The sequence below is a fragment of the Salvelinus sp. IW2-2015 genome, linkage group LG7 (genome assembly GCF_002910315.2).
Source record: "Salvelinus sp. IW2-2015 linkage group LG7, ASM291031v2, whole genome shotgun sequence".
In the NCBI taxonomy this organism is placed as follows: Eukaryota; Metazoa; Chordata; class Actinopteri; order Salmoniformes; family Salmonidae; genus Salvelinus; species Salvelinus sp. IW2-2015.
Genome location: NC_036847.1, coordinates 29,585,681 through 29,599,825, shown reverse-complemented (window position 1 = coordinate 29,599,825; position 14,145 = coordinate 29,585,681). Strand labels below are relative to the sequence as shown.

The window sequence follows — 14,145 nt, the reverse complement described above, 5'->3', positions numbered from 1 at the left end:
GGGCCTTCATCTGACAGTTTACCTCTTAATTAGGGGCCTTCATCTGACAGTTTACCTCTTAATTAGGGGCCTTCATCTGACAGTTTACCTCTTAACTAGGGGCCTTCATCTGACAGTTTACCTCTTAATTAGGGGCCTTCATCTGACAGTTTACCTCTTAACTAGGGGCCTTCATCTGACCGTTTACCTCTTAACTAGGGGCCTGAGTTGTTCTTGGTCAGGAAAATAGGCCCTCAAAGCCCTACTTCTAACTCATTCAAGGCCACACTCCTAATTCATTCAAGGCCCCACTCCTAATTCATTCAAGGCCCCACTCCTAATTCATTCAAGGCCACACTCCTAATTCATTCAAGGCCCAAGTCCTAACTCATTGAATGAAACATTCTCATTGTCATAGAAAATGGACATGCATTGAGGTATCACGTTTGACTGAGTGTGTCGTGTGTGTTGTCTGTCTATAGGACCTGGATGTGGAGAAGTTTGAGGAACTGTTTAAGACCAAGGCCCAGGGTCCAGTGGTGGACCTGAGTGGCCCCAAGACCAAGGTGTCTCAGAAGGCTATCAACAAGGTCTCCCTGCTGGACGCAAACCGCTCCAAGAACCTGGCTATCACCCTGAGGAAGGCCAACAAGAGCACTGAAGAGATCTGCAAAGCCATACAGACGTATGTACTGTAGCCTATACCTCACTCTCCATCAATTAATCACATCAACAATTCAGTTGTCACAAAGTGCTTTACAGTAACCAGCCTAGGCTTTCAAAGAGCAAGCAGAAGCACAGTGCCAAGGAAACACTCCCTAGAAGGAAGAAACCTAGAGAGGAGCCAGACTCAGAAAAGAGGCCCATCCGCTGGCTCTAACTGCATCGTGTCCAGTTCTAGTGCTTATGTTTCCAACCTGTCTCCTGTCCTGTCTGATGTTTCCAACCTGTCTCCTGTCCTGTCTGATGTTTCTAACCTGTCTTGTCTGATGTTTCCAACCTGTCCTGTCTGATGTTTCTAACCTGTCCCGTCTGATGTTTCTAACCTGTCCTGTCTGATGTTTCCAACCTGTCCCGTCTGATGTTTCTAACCTGTCCTGTCTGATGTTTCGAACCTGTCTTGTCTTATGTTTCGAACCTGTCCTGTCTGATGTTTCTAACCTGTTTCTTATTAGTTTCGAATCCTGTCCATGTCTGGTATTTTCTAGACCTGTCTTGTTTATGTTCGTACTGTCCTGTTTATGTTCACTACCTGTCTGTCTATGTTTCTAACCTGGTCATGTCTGATATGTTTCTAACCTGTCCTGTCTGATGTTTCTAACATGTCCTGTCTGATGTTTTAACCGTCTGTCTTATGTTTTGAACCTGTCCTGTCTGATGTTTTAACCTGTCCTGTTTTCCCTGCTATGTTTCTAATTGTCTGTTTATGTTTCTAACTGTCCTGTTGCTTCTAGACTGTCTGCTGATGTTTTAACCTGTCCTGTCGATGTTTCTAACCTGTCCCGTCTGATATTTCTAACCTGTCTGTCTGATGTTTCTAAACCCTGTCTCACCGTCTGATATTTCTAACCCGTCCTGTCTTTCTAACTGTCGGTTCTAACTGTCCTGTCTGATGTTTCTAACCTGTCCTGTCTGATGTTTCTAATCTTTCAGTATTGTAACCTGTACTATCTTTCTCTCCCTATAGCTTCGACCTAAAGGCCCTGCCGGTGGACTTCGTGGAGTGTCTGATGCGTTTCCTTCCAACGGAGGCGGAGGGGAAGATGATGCGTCAGTACGAGCGGGAGCGGCGACCGCTGGACGCGCTGACGGACGAGGATAGATTCATGCTCTTCTTCTCCAAGATCGAACGGCTCACCCAGAGGATGAATATTATTACTTTCGTAGGGAACTTCTCAGACAACGTTAACATGCTAACCCCGCAGCTCAATGCCATTATCGCAGCGTCCGCATCCGTCAAGTCTTCACCCAAGTTAAAACGAATGCTAGAGGTAAGGGTTCTCTCATCGTTGTCGTCCATCATCAATGATTAAACTGGTTTGAATTGGAAGAGAAGCATCCTTTCACATTAGCAGTCAGTGGTGAGTTTCCCAAAATATTCATAGCACAAAGATCATCCAGGTCAATTGTAGGCAATGGACGAAAGATGCTCTTAGTGTAACAAATATGTAGGGAAACCGAGTAGCTTTTGCTTGACCACTGCCACATTAGTATGGTGCTAAGATGTTTATTCTTTACTTTCTGTACTCACATAGATCATCTTAGCCCTGGGAAACTACATGAACAGCAGCAAGAGAGGATCTGTGTATGGCTTCAAACTACAAAGTCTTGATCTGGTGAGTACTGTACGATACAAAGTAGCACATTCTAGAGGGCGGCTCTCTGCAAGTCCTGTGTACTCCTCCAGAATGAAAAGGGCCATGTATTCTGGACATGTATTCAGTTCCAGGTAGTTCCAGGTAGTAATCAGTAATACAATGCTACACTTGTACACTTGTTTCAAGGTTGATTAAAGACGCTGATATGTATTCTGGTTGTGTATATCTTTTTCTCTGTCAACTACCGGACACTAGTTATAAAAGGCTCCATGTGTACCAGTGGAGGCTGAGGGGAGAAAGATCATATTAATGGCTGGAACGGAGACAATGGAATGGCATCAAACCATGTACTTGATGTATTTGATGCCATTCCAACTATTCCGCTCCAGCCATTACCACTCCACCATTAAGGTGCCACCAACCTCCTGTGATGTGTACACTTGTTTCAAAATGTACTCCTCCAGAGCAAGTGAAAAGAGCCTTGACTGATATGGAATTCTCTCCTCCCCCAGCTACTGGACACTAAGTCTACAGACAGGAAGATGACTCTGCTCCACTACATAGCTGTGGTTGTCAAGGAGAAGTATCCTGAGCTGGCTAACTTCTTCAACGAACTGCACTTTGTGGACAAAGCTGCTGCAGGTGACTACCGAGTTACACACACAGACACCATTCAACTGGAATGGGTTCTTCTCTTCTCACTGTACAAAGAAGACTGTAGTACATGTGATGCACCGTTGAAATGAAAGGAGGTTTGATATTGTGTGTGTGTGTGTGTGTGTGTGTGTGTGTGTGTGTGTGTGTGTGTGTGTGTGTGTGTGTGTGTGTGTGTGTGTGTGTGTGTGTGTGGTGGAGTGTGTGTGTGTGTGTGTGTGCGTATCTCTCTCTAGTGTCTCTGGAGAATGTGCTGCTGGACGTGCGGGAGCTGGGTAAAGGGATGGATCTGATCAGGAGAGAGTCTAGTCTCCATGACCACTCCGTTCTCAAGGGCTTCCTCCAGACCAGCGACACTCAGCTGGACAAACTGCAGAAGGATGCCAAGACCGCTGAGGTTCTCAAGCCACCTCCATCCTATCAAAACTACAAACTGAATTTTTCAACACTAACGTCTCTAACATTTTAAACTTGAATAGTTCTTCCAATACTCAAAAAATCATTTTGTTGATCGCTAAAGCAAGCACACAATGTTTCTTCAGCAACCTGTTCTACCTGTTCTGAAACTGCCAACTGGTCAAAACACAACACAACACAACTTAGTGTAACATGAAACAACACCTCTTCCTTCTTAGACGCAGCACAACAAAGACCTGTGCAACAATACAGCACAACACTATAAAAAAGGCTTTGTTAAGGTTTGCAATGTTGACAAATGTTGTGTTCTACCCTTGACACGTGTCTCTCCCGGGTCATTTCTAGGAAGCCTTCAACAATGTGGTGAACTACTTTGGGGAGAGTTCCAAGACGACTCCTCCCTCCGTGTTCTTCCCTGTGTTTGTGCGATTCATCAGAGCTTACAAGGTAAGGAAGGACCAAACAACACACATCTTCTACAGGGATCACATGTATGTAACAGGCCACTTAGCTAACACTGTTATCCAAAGTGACTTATTGTAAAGTGAGTTCATACATGTAGGATGTGTGTGTGATCCCTGTAGGAAATGAACCCACGACCTTGTAGTGCTTTGATGTGTGTCAATAGCGCCACACTTTTACCAACTTAGCCTCACAGGGCCATGTTCAGGAGGAGCTTACTCTCTCTGTCCTATGGGAGTTAGACTAACCTTGAGTTAGTCTGGCTGTTGTCCCGCTGCCTCCCAGAGAAAAGCAGAACTGTCTGTGTGCCACAGGACAGGGTGTGGACTGGAGTAACAGGTCTAATAACAGGAAGGGCCAGCTGGGTCAGAACGGTAGCTGTGGTGTTTAAACTGGGACCTGTCTTCCCCCCTTCCCACCTGTCTTCCCCTCCCGCCCCTGCCTCCCCCCTCTGACCCCTGGACCGATGGCCCGCTCTGCCTCTGCCTCCCCCGGATGGACAGCTCTGTCCTGCGACACAGACACCTTCCTGAGATTGTTCTCTACAAGGATTTATGGATCTGTTAAAGAAACGTGCAGCAAAAGGATTTGTGCATTTGCATGTGTGTGTGTGTGTGTGTTAGAGAGAGAAACAGGGAGGGGAAGAGCAAGAAACACACACAAACACACAGAGAAAATGAATGGTGCTGACTGTTTAGCTACATGAAAGTATGTTATCTCTTTGTTTATTCAACTCCCAGATCCAGTTATTCTATTATAAAAGAGACCAAATCTTTCCATAGCTTGGCTTAGCTAAGTTTTCTCTGAATGGCGTGCATTTTGTGATGTCCTCCCTACAGGATGCGGTGGAGGACAATGAGCAGAGGAAAAAGCAGGAGAAAGCCATGAGAGAGAAGTTACTGGCTCAGGAGGCCAAGCAACATGACCCCAAGGTACAATACTAGAAGTCTCCCTAGCCCTAAATCTGACAGACAAGGCCCAAAAAGCCAAAAGATGCTCAATGATTTTTTAATTAGCAAATTTAGGCATAACATGCCAGCAGCAAATGCTGACGCTACACATCCAAATATATCGGACCAAATTATGAAAGACAAGCATTGTAATTTTGAGTGTGGAAGAGGTAAAAAAGTATTGTTGACTATCAACAAAGACAAGCCACCGGGGTCTGACAACTTAGATGAAAATCTCTGCGGATAATAGCGGACGATATTGCCACTTCTATTTGCCATATCTTCAGTTTAAGCCTACTAGAAAGTGTGTGCCCTCAGGCCTGGAGGAAAGCAAAAGTCATTCCGCAACCTAAGAATAATAAAAAACCTTTACTGGCTCAAATAGCCAACCAATCAGCCTGTTACCAACCCTTGGTAAACTTTTGTAAAAAATTGTGTTTGACCAGATACAATGCTATTTTACAGTAAACAAATTATAGGGAAGGATATTCAACAAGCACAGCACTTACAAAAATGACTGATGATTGGCTGAGATAAATTTATGATAAAAAGATTGTGGGGGCTGTTTTGTTAGACTTCAGTGCGGATGTTGACATTATCGATCATTGTCTGCTGCTAGGAAAACGTATGTGTTATGGCTTTACACACTCTGCTATTTTGTAGATAAAGAGTTATCTGTCTAACAGAACACAGAGGGTGTTCTTTAATGGAAGCCTCTCCCACATAATCCAGGTAGAATCCGGAATTACCCAGGACAGTTTCCTAGGCTCTTTACTTTTTTCAAACTTTACTAACGACATGCCACTGGCTTTAAGTAAAGCCTGTGTCTATGTATGTGGATAACTTAACACTATACACGTCAGCTACTACAGCGAATGAAATGACTGCAACACGTAACAAAGAGCTGCAGTTAGTTTCAGAATGGGTGGCAAGAAATAAATTAGTCCTAAATATTTCCAAAATGAAAAGCATTGTATTTGGGACAAATCATTCACTAAACCCTGAACCCTGACCTAAATCTTGTAATGAATAATGACCACCTGATTGACCACTAGACCACCTGACTGACCACCTGACTGACCACCTGACTGACCACCTGACTGACCACTAGACTGACCAATAGACTGACCACCTGACTGACCACCTGACTGACCACCTGACTGACCACTAGACTGACCACTAGACGTGACCACCAGACTGACCACCAGACTGACCACTAGACTGACCACTAGACTGACCACTAGACATACCACCTGACTGACCACCAGACCACTGACTGACCACCAGACTGACCACTCGGCTGACCACCAGACGACACCAGACTGACCACCAGACTTGACCACCTACGGACCACCCGGCTGACAACCTGACACACCAGACCACCAACTGACCACCTGACTGACCACTAGACCACCAGACTGACACCAGAACTGACCACCAGACTACCACTAGACTGACCACTAGACTGACCACTAAGACAGACCACCCGACAGACCACCTGACTGACCACCCGGCTGACCACCTGCTGACCACCGGGCTGACCACCTGGCTGACCACCGGGCTGACCACCTGCTGACCACCTGGCTGACCACCAGACGACCACTAGACTGACCACTAGACATGACCACTAGACCACCTGACTGACCACCATGACTGACCACCTGGCTGACCCACCAGACTGACCACGCAGACCAACCTGAACTGACCACCAGACTGACCACCAGACTGACCACCGTGGCTGACCACCATGGCTGACCACCAGACTGACCACCAGACAGCACCAGACTGACCACCAGACTGACCACCAGACCGCTCAGCTGACCACCAAGACCACCTGACCTGATCACCACGACCACCTGACTGATCACCCTGCCCCAGACTGACCACCAGACTGACCACCAGACTGACCACCAGGCTGACCACCAGGCTGACCACCAGACTGACAGACAGCAAGATTTATACAAATCTCTGCTGTTGAAAACTAAAAGCTAGTCTAAAGTAAATGGGCGATAATGTCTAGATGCTTTTTACAGTGGAGATTGACTTTATAAATTGTCTGGCTGGACTGATGAGAAAATGGATTGCGCAGTGAGATGGAACAGGGTAAATAGGCATTTCAACGTCATAGCTTTAGCCGGTGGTAACTTGTGGAATAGACACCGTCTGGAATGCGGTATTAACCAATCAGCAGCCAGGATTAGACCCACTTCTTTTATAATTCTCAATATAAGACTCTCACACTTACTATAAGGAGTTTATGCATTTGTATGATTGAAACGATCCTCGGGCAGCTCAAGCCATTTAGGCAGAATTTGATGTTCTTCCTCCTCTCCCTCCCAGGTCCAGGTAGTGAAGAAGAGGCAGCAGCAACAGGAGCTGATCTCTGAGCTGCGTAAACGCCAGGCCAAGGACCACCGACCCGTATACGAGGGGAAGGACGGCACCATTGAGGATATCATCACAGGTGGGCTCGATATGCAGCCTCGCTGGTAGCCACGCAGCACCCAGCCATGCCCCAGTAGGAGCCCCAGGCCCCCTAGTCCAAGCCCCATCCCAAGCCCCAGCCCCAACAACCCAAACCCAGCCCCAGCCCAAGCCCCAGCCCCAGCCCCAACAACCCAAGCCCAAGCCCCATCCCAAGCCCCAGCCCCAGCCCCAACAACCCAAACCCAGCCCAAGCCCAAGCCCCAGCTGCCCCAACCCCAGCTGCCCCAACCCCAGCAGCCCCAGGGACTGGGCTAAGATCACTGTGGTACTCAATTGCTCGGCTGGAGGAGCACTGTGTTACGCGGTTCAGACACCACTACCAGAGGCTCTAGAGCATCTAGACAACAGCAGATTCCAGTTCTCAATCATGTCCCAGTAGTTTCCTTTTTGTGGCCTGCTAGTTATCTAGATTAGTAGTGTCTCATCATTATGTAGTATCTGTGCGGCTAAGTAGCAATTGAACCTCAAAGTATACAGTAGGCATGTAGTTGAGGCATTACCCTCCCAATGCCCTGCTTCATGGGATGTGCTAACTCAGGACAGTTCCCGAACTCAACTCTCATTAATCAAAATCTACTGTAAAATAATCCAAATGTTAAATGTTAATAATTGTAATAATATGTTAATAATGTGTTAATAATGCCTTTCCTTCCTGTTACTTTACAAAAAGTACATCTACGTTATTCAACATGCAGTATATCCCTGTCCTCCTGGACATAGCGTCATCTACGTTATTCAACATGCAGTATATCCCTGTCTCCTCCTGGACATAGCGTCATCCTCCTGGACATAGCGTCATCTACGTTATTCAACATGCAGTATATCCCTGTCCTCCTGGACATAGCGTAATCTACGTTATTCAACATGCAGTATATCCTGTCCTCCTGGACATAGCATCATCTACGTTATTCAACATGCAGTATATCCCTGTCCTCCTGGACATAGCACATCTACGTTATTCAACATGCAGTATATCCCTGTCCTCCTGGACATAGCATCATCTACGTTATTCAACATGCAGTATATCCCTGTCCTCCTGGACATAGCATCATCTACGTTATTCAACATGCATATATCCCTGTCCTCCTGGACATAGCATCATCTACGTTATTCAACAATGCATATATCCCTGTCCTCCTGGACATAGCGTAATCTACGTTATTCAACATGCAGTATATCTCTGTCCTCCTGGACATAGCATCATCTACGTTATTTAACATGCAGTATATCCCTGTCCTGGCAACTTACTCCATATAGTGCACTGCTGGTCAAAACATAGTACACTGTATAGGGAATATGGTGCAATTTCAGAATCACCCAATGACCTTGTGGTCCATACACCAAAACATGGAGGTATGGCACAGAGAGAGCTGGAATACTGGATACAAAGATATTACAGTGACAACACTGACAAGTGTACCAAGCTGATGGCACATCAGATGGTCTACCACAGTACAGCACCAGTACAGGTTCCTCTGTCTCAGGTGTGACATTTTCTCCCCTCATCCTCCTCCCCCCTCAGTGCTGAAGAGCGTCCCCTTCACAGCCCGTACTGCTAAACGAGGCTCACGGTTCTTCTGTGATGCACAGCTGTGTGACGACTCCAACTGCTAGTCCCTACAGTTCCTCCCCCCTAATGCCAAGGTTGTCCAGAACAGGTGTCCCCTCCTCTGACCACTGTGCATGCAGCATGACCTCCCACCCTGTCCCTCCCTAAGACTACTCCTTAACCCTTCACTAACTTCGGCGGCGATTTAACAGTTCAGCACCGTGCAGTTTGAATCCTGGCCCTCGACTCTTATTGGTGGGCAAGTGATGTGTTCTATATCCCTCAAAACACCTCTACCTGAATTATAAGGGTAGAAGTCAGACAGCCAAACCTCTTTGGATTACTGAATCTACAAAGACTGTATCAAAAGCTAATGTTAAAATGTGAATACGTAATGCTTACTACCACGAAATATAATCATATGGTCAATATGACCAATATGAAGTTGCATCTAGCATAACAGCATGGGCATGGAAAGCTACATTACCGGTATGTAAATACTGTATGTTCATTTTTTTATCAGGTTTTATACTTTTTTGATTTATTTTTCATAAATCTTAAAAGTACAGTATAGTAATTAAGAGGTTTGGCTACAACTGCTAACAATGCCTTGTTGTTCCTTGAAACTAACTAACGTGGATGGTTTGGTTTCCCCTCTAACCTGTTAAGAACCTTTCCTCAACCTCTACTCTGTATTCATTCTACCCCTCTGAACAGCTGAACAGAAGATTAATGACAGTATATGCTACTTCTAAATGCTGCAGGGTAAGAAAGGCAGCCTGAAGCCTGTTTGCTTGGCCCTGGCCATGCTCGTACTGTGTGCTGCGGCCTGCGGACATGCTGTGTGCTGCTAGCTACACAGTCTATGGTGCTGCTACAGTGATGTCAGCTGCTTCAGCCAGCCCAGCGCTTCAGATGCAAACAGGAACATGCTTTACTGTACAGCAAAGCGTTCAGATATGCTTTACAACAGCCAGGACTGCTTTACTGCACAACAATCGGATATGCTTTTACATTAGCCACAGCAAAGCAGTCAGATATGCTTTTACAACAGCCAGGTCTACTTTTCTGCACCACAGCCCAAAAATGTAGCTTAATATTTATATAGCTGGATACATCCCCCAGAATACACTGTAAGTTCATGTCAGGTCATTTTCTTTTCCATCAACGTTACCTCTCAGGAAAACAGATGCAGCGGTTGTAGGGGGATTGAAATTTAAAGGGGCTATCAGCAGTTGCTACACACATTTTTGGACTTAATTATATGTTACATAATTATATGTACCCATTGATTCTTGAAGAATATACACTATATATACAAACGTATGTGGACAGCCCTTCGAATGAATGGATTTGGCTATTTCAGCCACTCCCGTGCTGACAGGTGCATAAAATCGAGCACACATCATACAATCTCCATAGACAAACATTGTCTCAGTGACTTTCGACCTGGCACTGTCATAGGATGCCTCCTTTCAACAAACTAGTCCGCCACATAATCTGCCCTGCTAGAGCAGCCCCGGTCAACTGTAAGTGCTGTTATTGTGAAGTGGAAACGTCTAGGAGCAACAACGGCTCAGCTTCGAAGTGGTAGGTCACACAAGCTCACAGAATGGGACCGCCGAGTGCTCACAGTCGGCCTGCACAGAGCCCTGACCTCAACCCCGTCGAACACCTTTGGGATGAATTGGAAGGCTGACTGTGAGCCAGGCCTAATCGCCCAACATCAGTACCCGACCTCACTAATGCTCGTGGCCCTGTAGCAATGTTCCAATGTTCCCTGTAGCGATCTAGTGGAAAGCCTTCCGAGAAGAGTGGAGGCTGTTATAGCAGCAATGTTCTGACATCTAGTGGAAAGCCTTCCCAGAAGAGTGGAGGCTGTTATAGCAGCAATGTTCGGACATCTAGTGGAAAGCCTTCCCAGAAGAGTGGAGGCTTTTATAGCAGCAAATGTGGGACCAACTCCATATTAATGCCCGTGATTTTGGAATGAGATGTTCTTCAAGCAGGTGTCAACATACGATTGGTCATGTAGTGTAACTTATAAATGCCTCATGAGCTTAGTTCAACTGTCTTACCCCATCACAAACTTGTTTTACTCCAATGTTTGAAAACAAGTAAATGTAAACAAACATTATATAGCTTCAAAACATGGTCACCTATCCTTTAGATATCATGGATGGTCAGTCCTTGCATTAGTAGCTCTGTTTATGAACAGAGAGTGATTACATTTCTCCAGCCCCATCCCTCAACCTATTACCGAAACAGGTGCAGTGAAAACACTGTCATTATTTCTACTGCTGATTGCCATTTTAAGGTAGTTTCCGATTGAGGCAAAATATGCACCGTTGGATGCAGACTCCACGCACGCGAGAACATTGCCTTTTTAAAATTTAAATTGCGCTATAGTATGGATCTTCCACGCTACAGATTTAATCTACATTCATGAGTCTTTCCTTCTACTCAGGTCCCTCCGTCATCACCACCTCACCTCTCGTCTTCCATGTTGCATGCTGTGTCCAGTGTTCTGTCCATCCACCACTCACCAGTCTGTCACCTGTTGATGGCATGTCTCAATGTTATGTTTGTCCCTGGTAACTGTGACTTGCGGTGTGCTGAAAAGCTCGTTGGTCAACCAGCTCTGTTGAGACCCCTGCACATATCCACACACACCGACATGTTCAGACAAAATGGACATTTATTCAGACAAATGGACAGAAACATTGGCAACACTAATTGAACACTCCATTTTAAGGGCTACATAACACTGTCATAATCATGATGGTATAGACATTTAAGGAGTCCTTTTAGAGACGACAGGTTAGATGAGTTGTATGAATATTAGCTTCTCTATAGCACGGTACCTCACAGAGCTTGTTGTCTACAACTGTGATACATTGTTGACATAATGGTTTGAATAACTAAACCCCCATAGCCTTGGATTGAAAAATCTATATTCCTCTGTTAGTTTTAAGTTGACAGTGAAAGGCATCATTCTCTTTTTAGTTAACATATACCCACATTCAATTGGCTACCCATTTGACAACATATAAGTAGAATTTAACAATTCTAAACATATTTGCTGAAATATTATGTTTGGATAAGCACTGCAAATATAGGTTCCTTAATCAACAACCTCAAACCTGAGCATGACACCACTGGACCAGAGTTTGACTCCCCAGTTAACCTGTGTGACCCCTCTCTCTCCCTCCTTCACCCACTCACAGATCTCCGCAGCCAGCCTTTTCTGCGGAACGACACGCTGATCCGGACCGGCTGGAAGAGACCCTAAACAAACCACTCGTTCTTCCTCCCTTATCACCCCTTCCCTTTATAACCCCCCCCCCCCCYCCCCYCCCYGTGTCCCSSYGGTCTCACCCMCCCGMGGCTGCACAGAGACTAAAAGGTTGACAGGACCGAACCAATGGCCCTTGTTTTACAGGGGTATTTATTTATTTATGGAGGTCCTTTATGGACACTGTCTCTCAACAAGCAGGTATAACTGTAGTATCACCGACATAGCCTACCCTACTCTCCCACTGCAAACACACACCGCACACCGCACACATACAGATAATATTAAGAACAGAACTGGGCAGAAAGAGTCCAAAGAAGAAGAGTATAGTGGTGAGTTGAGCCCTTAAAGAGGCGGCTCACCTCACACAAGCAGGAAGGAAGGACACTTCAACTGCTTAAGGTGGACATGGAACCACAAGTGCCTGCTAATGTGGATATTATTTCCATGAACCTGGATTTCCTCAGATTGTGCAATCCAAGCAAGATTGAGACTGGGAGACAGTCAGTCAAGTCACTTGGATAAATGACAGCATATGTTGACTCTGCTGCTGCGATTTCCACTTCAAAGAGAACTGGGTTGTGTTCATAAGGCACCAAACGGAAGAAAACGGAATGAAACAGGGAGGGACTACCTGAACCAGTAAGAATCGTCATTTTGGTTTCCGTTGCAAAACGTTTTCGGTTGTGTGTCCTACCTAATGAATAGGACCTAGGGTTTTGCCTTCACATGATGTCTGTCCACCGATTCAAAAAGGACAGAAGATTATTGTTATATCGGTGGTCTTTTCAGGACAAGCTAGCCAAACCAAACTTTCTCTTGTGTCTTATTTCTTACTGTGCTAAAAAAAGTGCCTTTTTGACAGTATTATTTTTATGTGACTCAGCCATAATGTGTATCTTTGAATTCTTTTTTTGTTAGATTGTATTTTGTATTGCCTTTGTATGATAACATTTAAATACTGTAAAAGAAAGAATCTGAATCTCAGCTTTAATCACTAACATATCTAAAGGTTGCTTCTCAGTGCTGTAATATAAATGAGCTTAGGCCAAGTGTCTTCCGAAACGTTAAGAGTGGGTTAAAACATTCAATGTTTTTGCTGTCTATTACTTCTTCATCTTTATGACCTACTACAGTACAATTACCACTTCAGTCGTACAATTTAATTACGACTTAATTACCACTTAAGTCTTAAACACTCCCAAGTTTAAACTGAATTATTTCAAACCACTGACAAAGAACCAGAAGGAACTTTACCTTGTTCAGAAGTTGAAAGCAACAGTAAAGTTGGTCTGAATGTTATGTAACTGACAAGACTTTCTTGCTTAGCAAGTGATGAACGTATGAGGATGTTTCTAAACTGACTGTTTAGCTTACTTGCATTTGTTGGTGGGGAAAGAATGCATTCCTATGAGTCTAACCATGTTCTCAATGCTTGTTCTCTTTGCTTACAGTTTTAGAACCGCAATGATGACCAATTCTGTTTTAGAACTGTAATGATGACCTTAGTAGCCATCGAGTAAGCAGAATGATTGTGCACGCTGAGACTATCTGTGTTTCAATATGGCATTTCCCCAAAAGGGACCGCCCATATTTACACTACTTACATTACCTTGTTGTACGAGACACGACTCTTATAGCAGATATTTCTATACACATTTACAAATCAAAGAACAGAAGAAGCCTTGTACTTTTTTGTCAGAAGTATAAAATGAAATAGTGTCTGACATTTGATGTATGTTATCTTAAATATGACTGCACTTCCCCCTTAATAAACAAAATGACAATGTGACCCAAATTTAAACATATCTTCTTTCTCTCCCTTTCGAGCTCTACTTCTTTCTCTCTTTAGGTCTCTCTTTTTTTCGGTCTCACTCTCTCGGCCTCTCTCGCTCCGTCTCTTTCAGTCTCGCTCTCGGTAATCTAGCTGTCTTTCTCTTTTGGTCTCTTTCTCTCCCCTTTCTCTCTTGGTCTCTCCCCTTTCTCTCTCGGTCTCTCTCTCCTTTCTCTCTCGGTCTCTCTCCTTTCTCTCTC

The 14,145-nt window shown here is 44.9% G+C and overlaps 1 pseudogene; it reads left to right on the top strand.

Annotated features, from left to right (window-relative positions):
* The window catches only part of LOC111966125 (formin-like protein 3), a 35,257-nt pseudogene extending 21,354 nt beyond the window's left edge, over positions 1 to 13,903 (top strand).
* Positions 13,904 to 14,145: the final 242 nt, after the last annotated feature.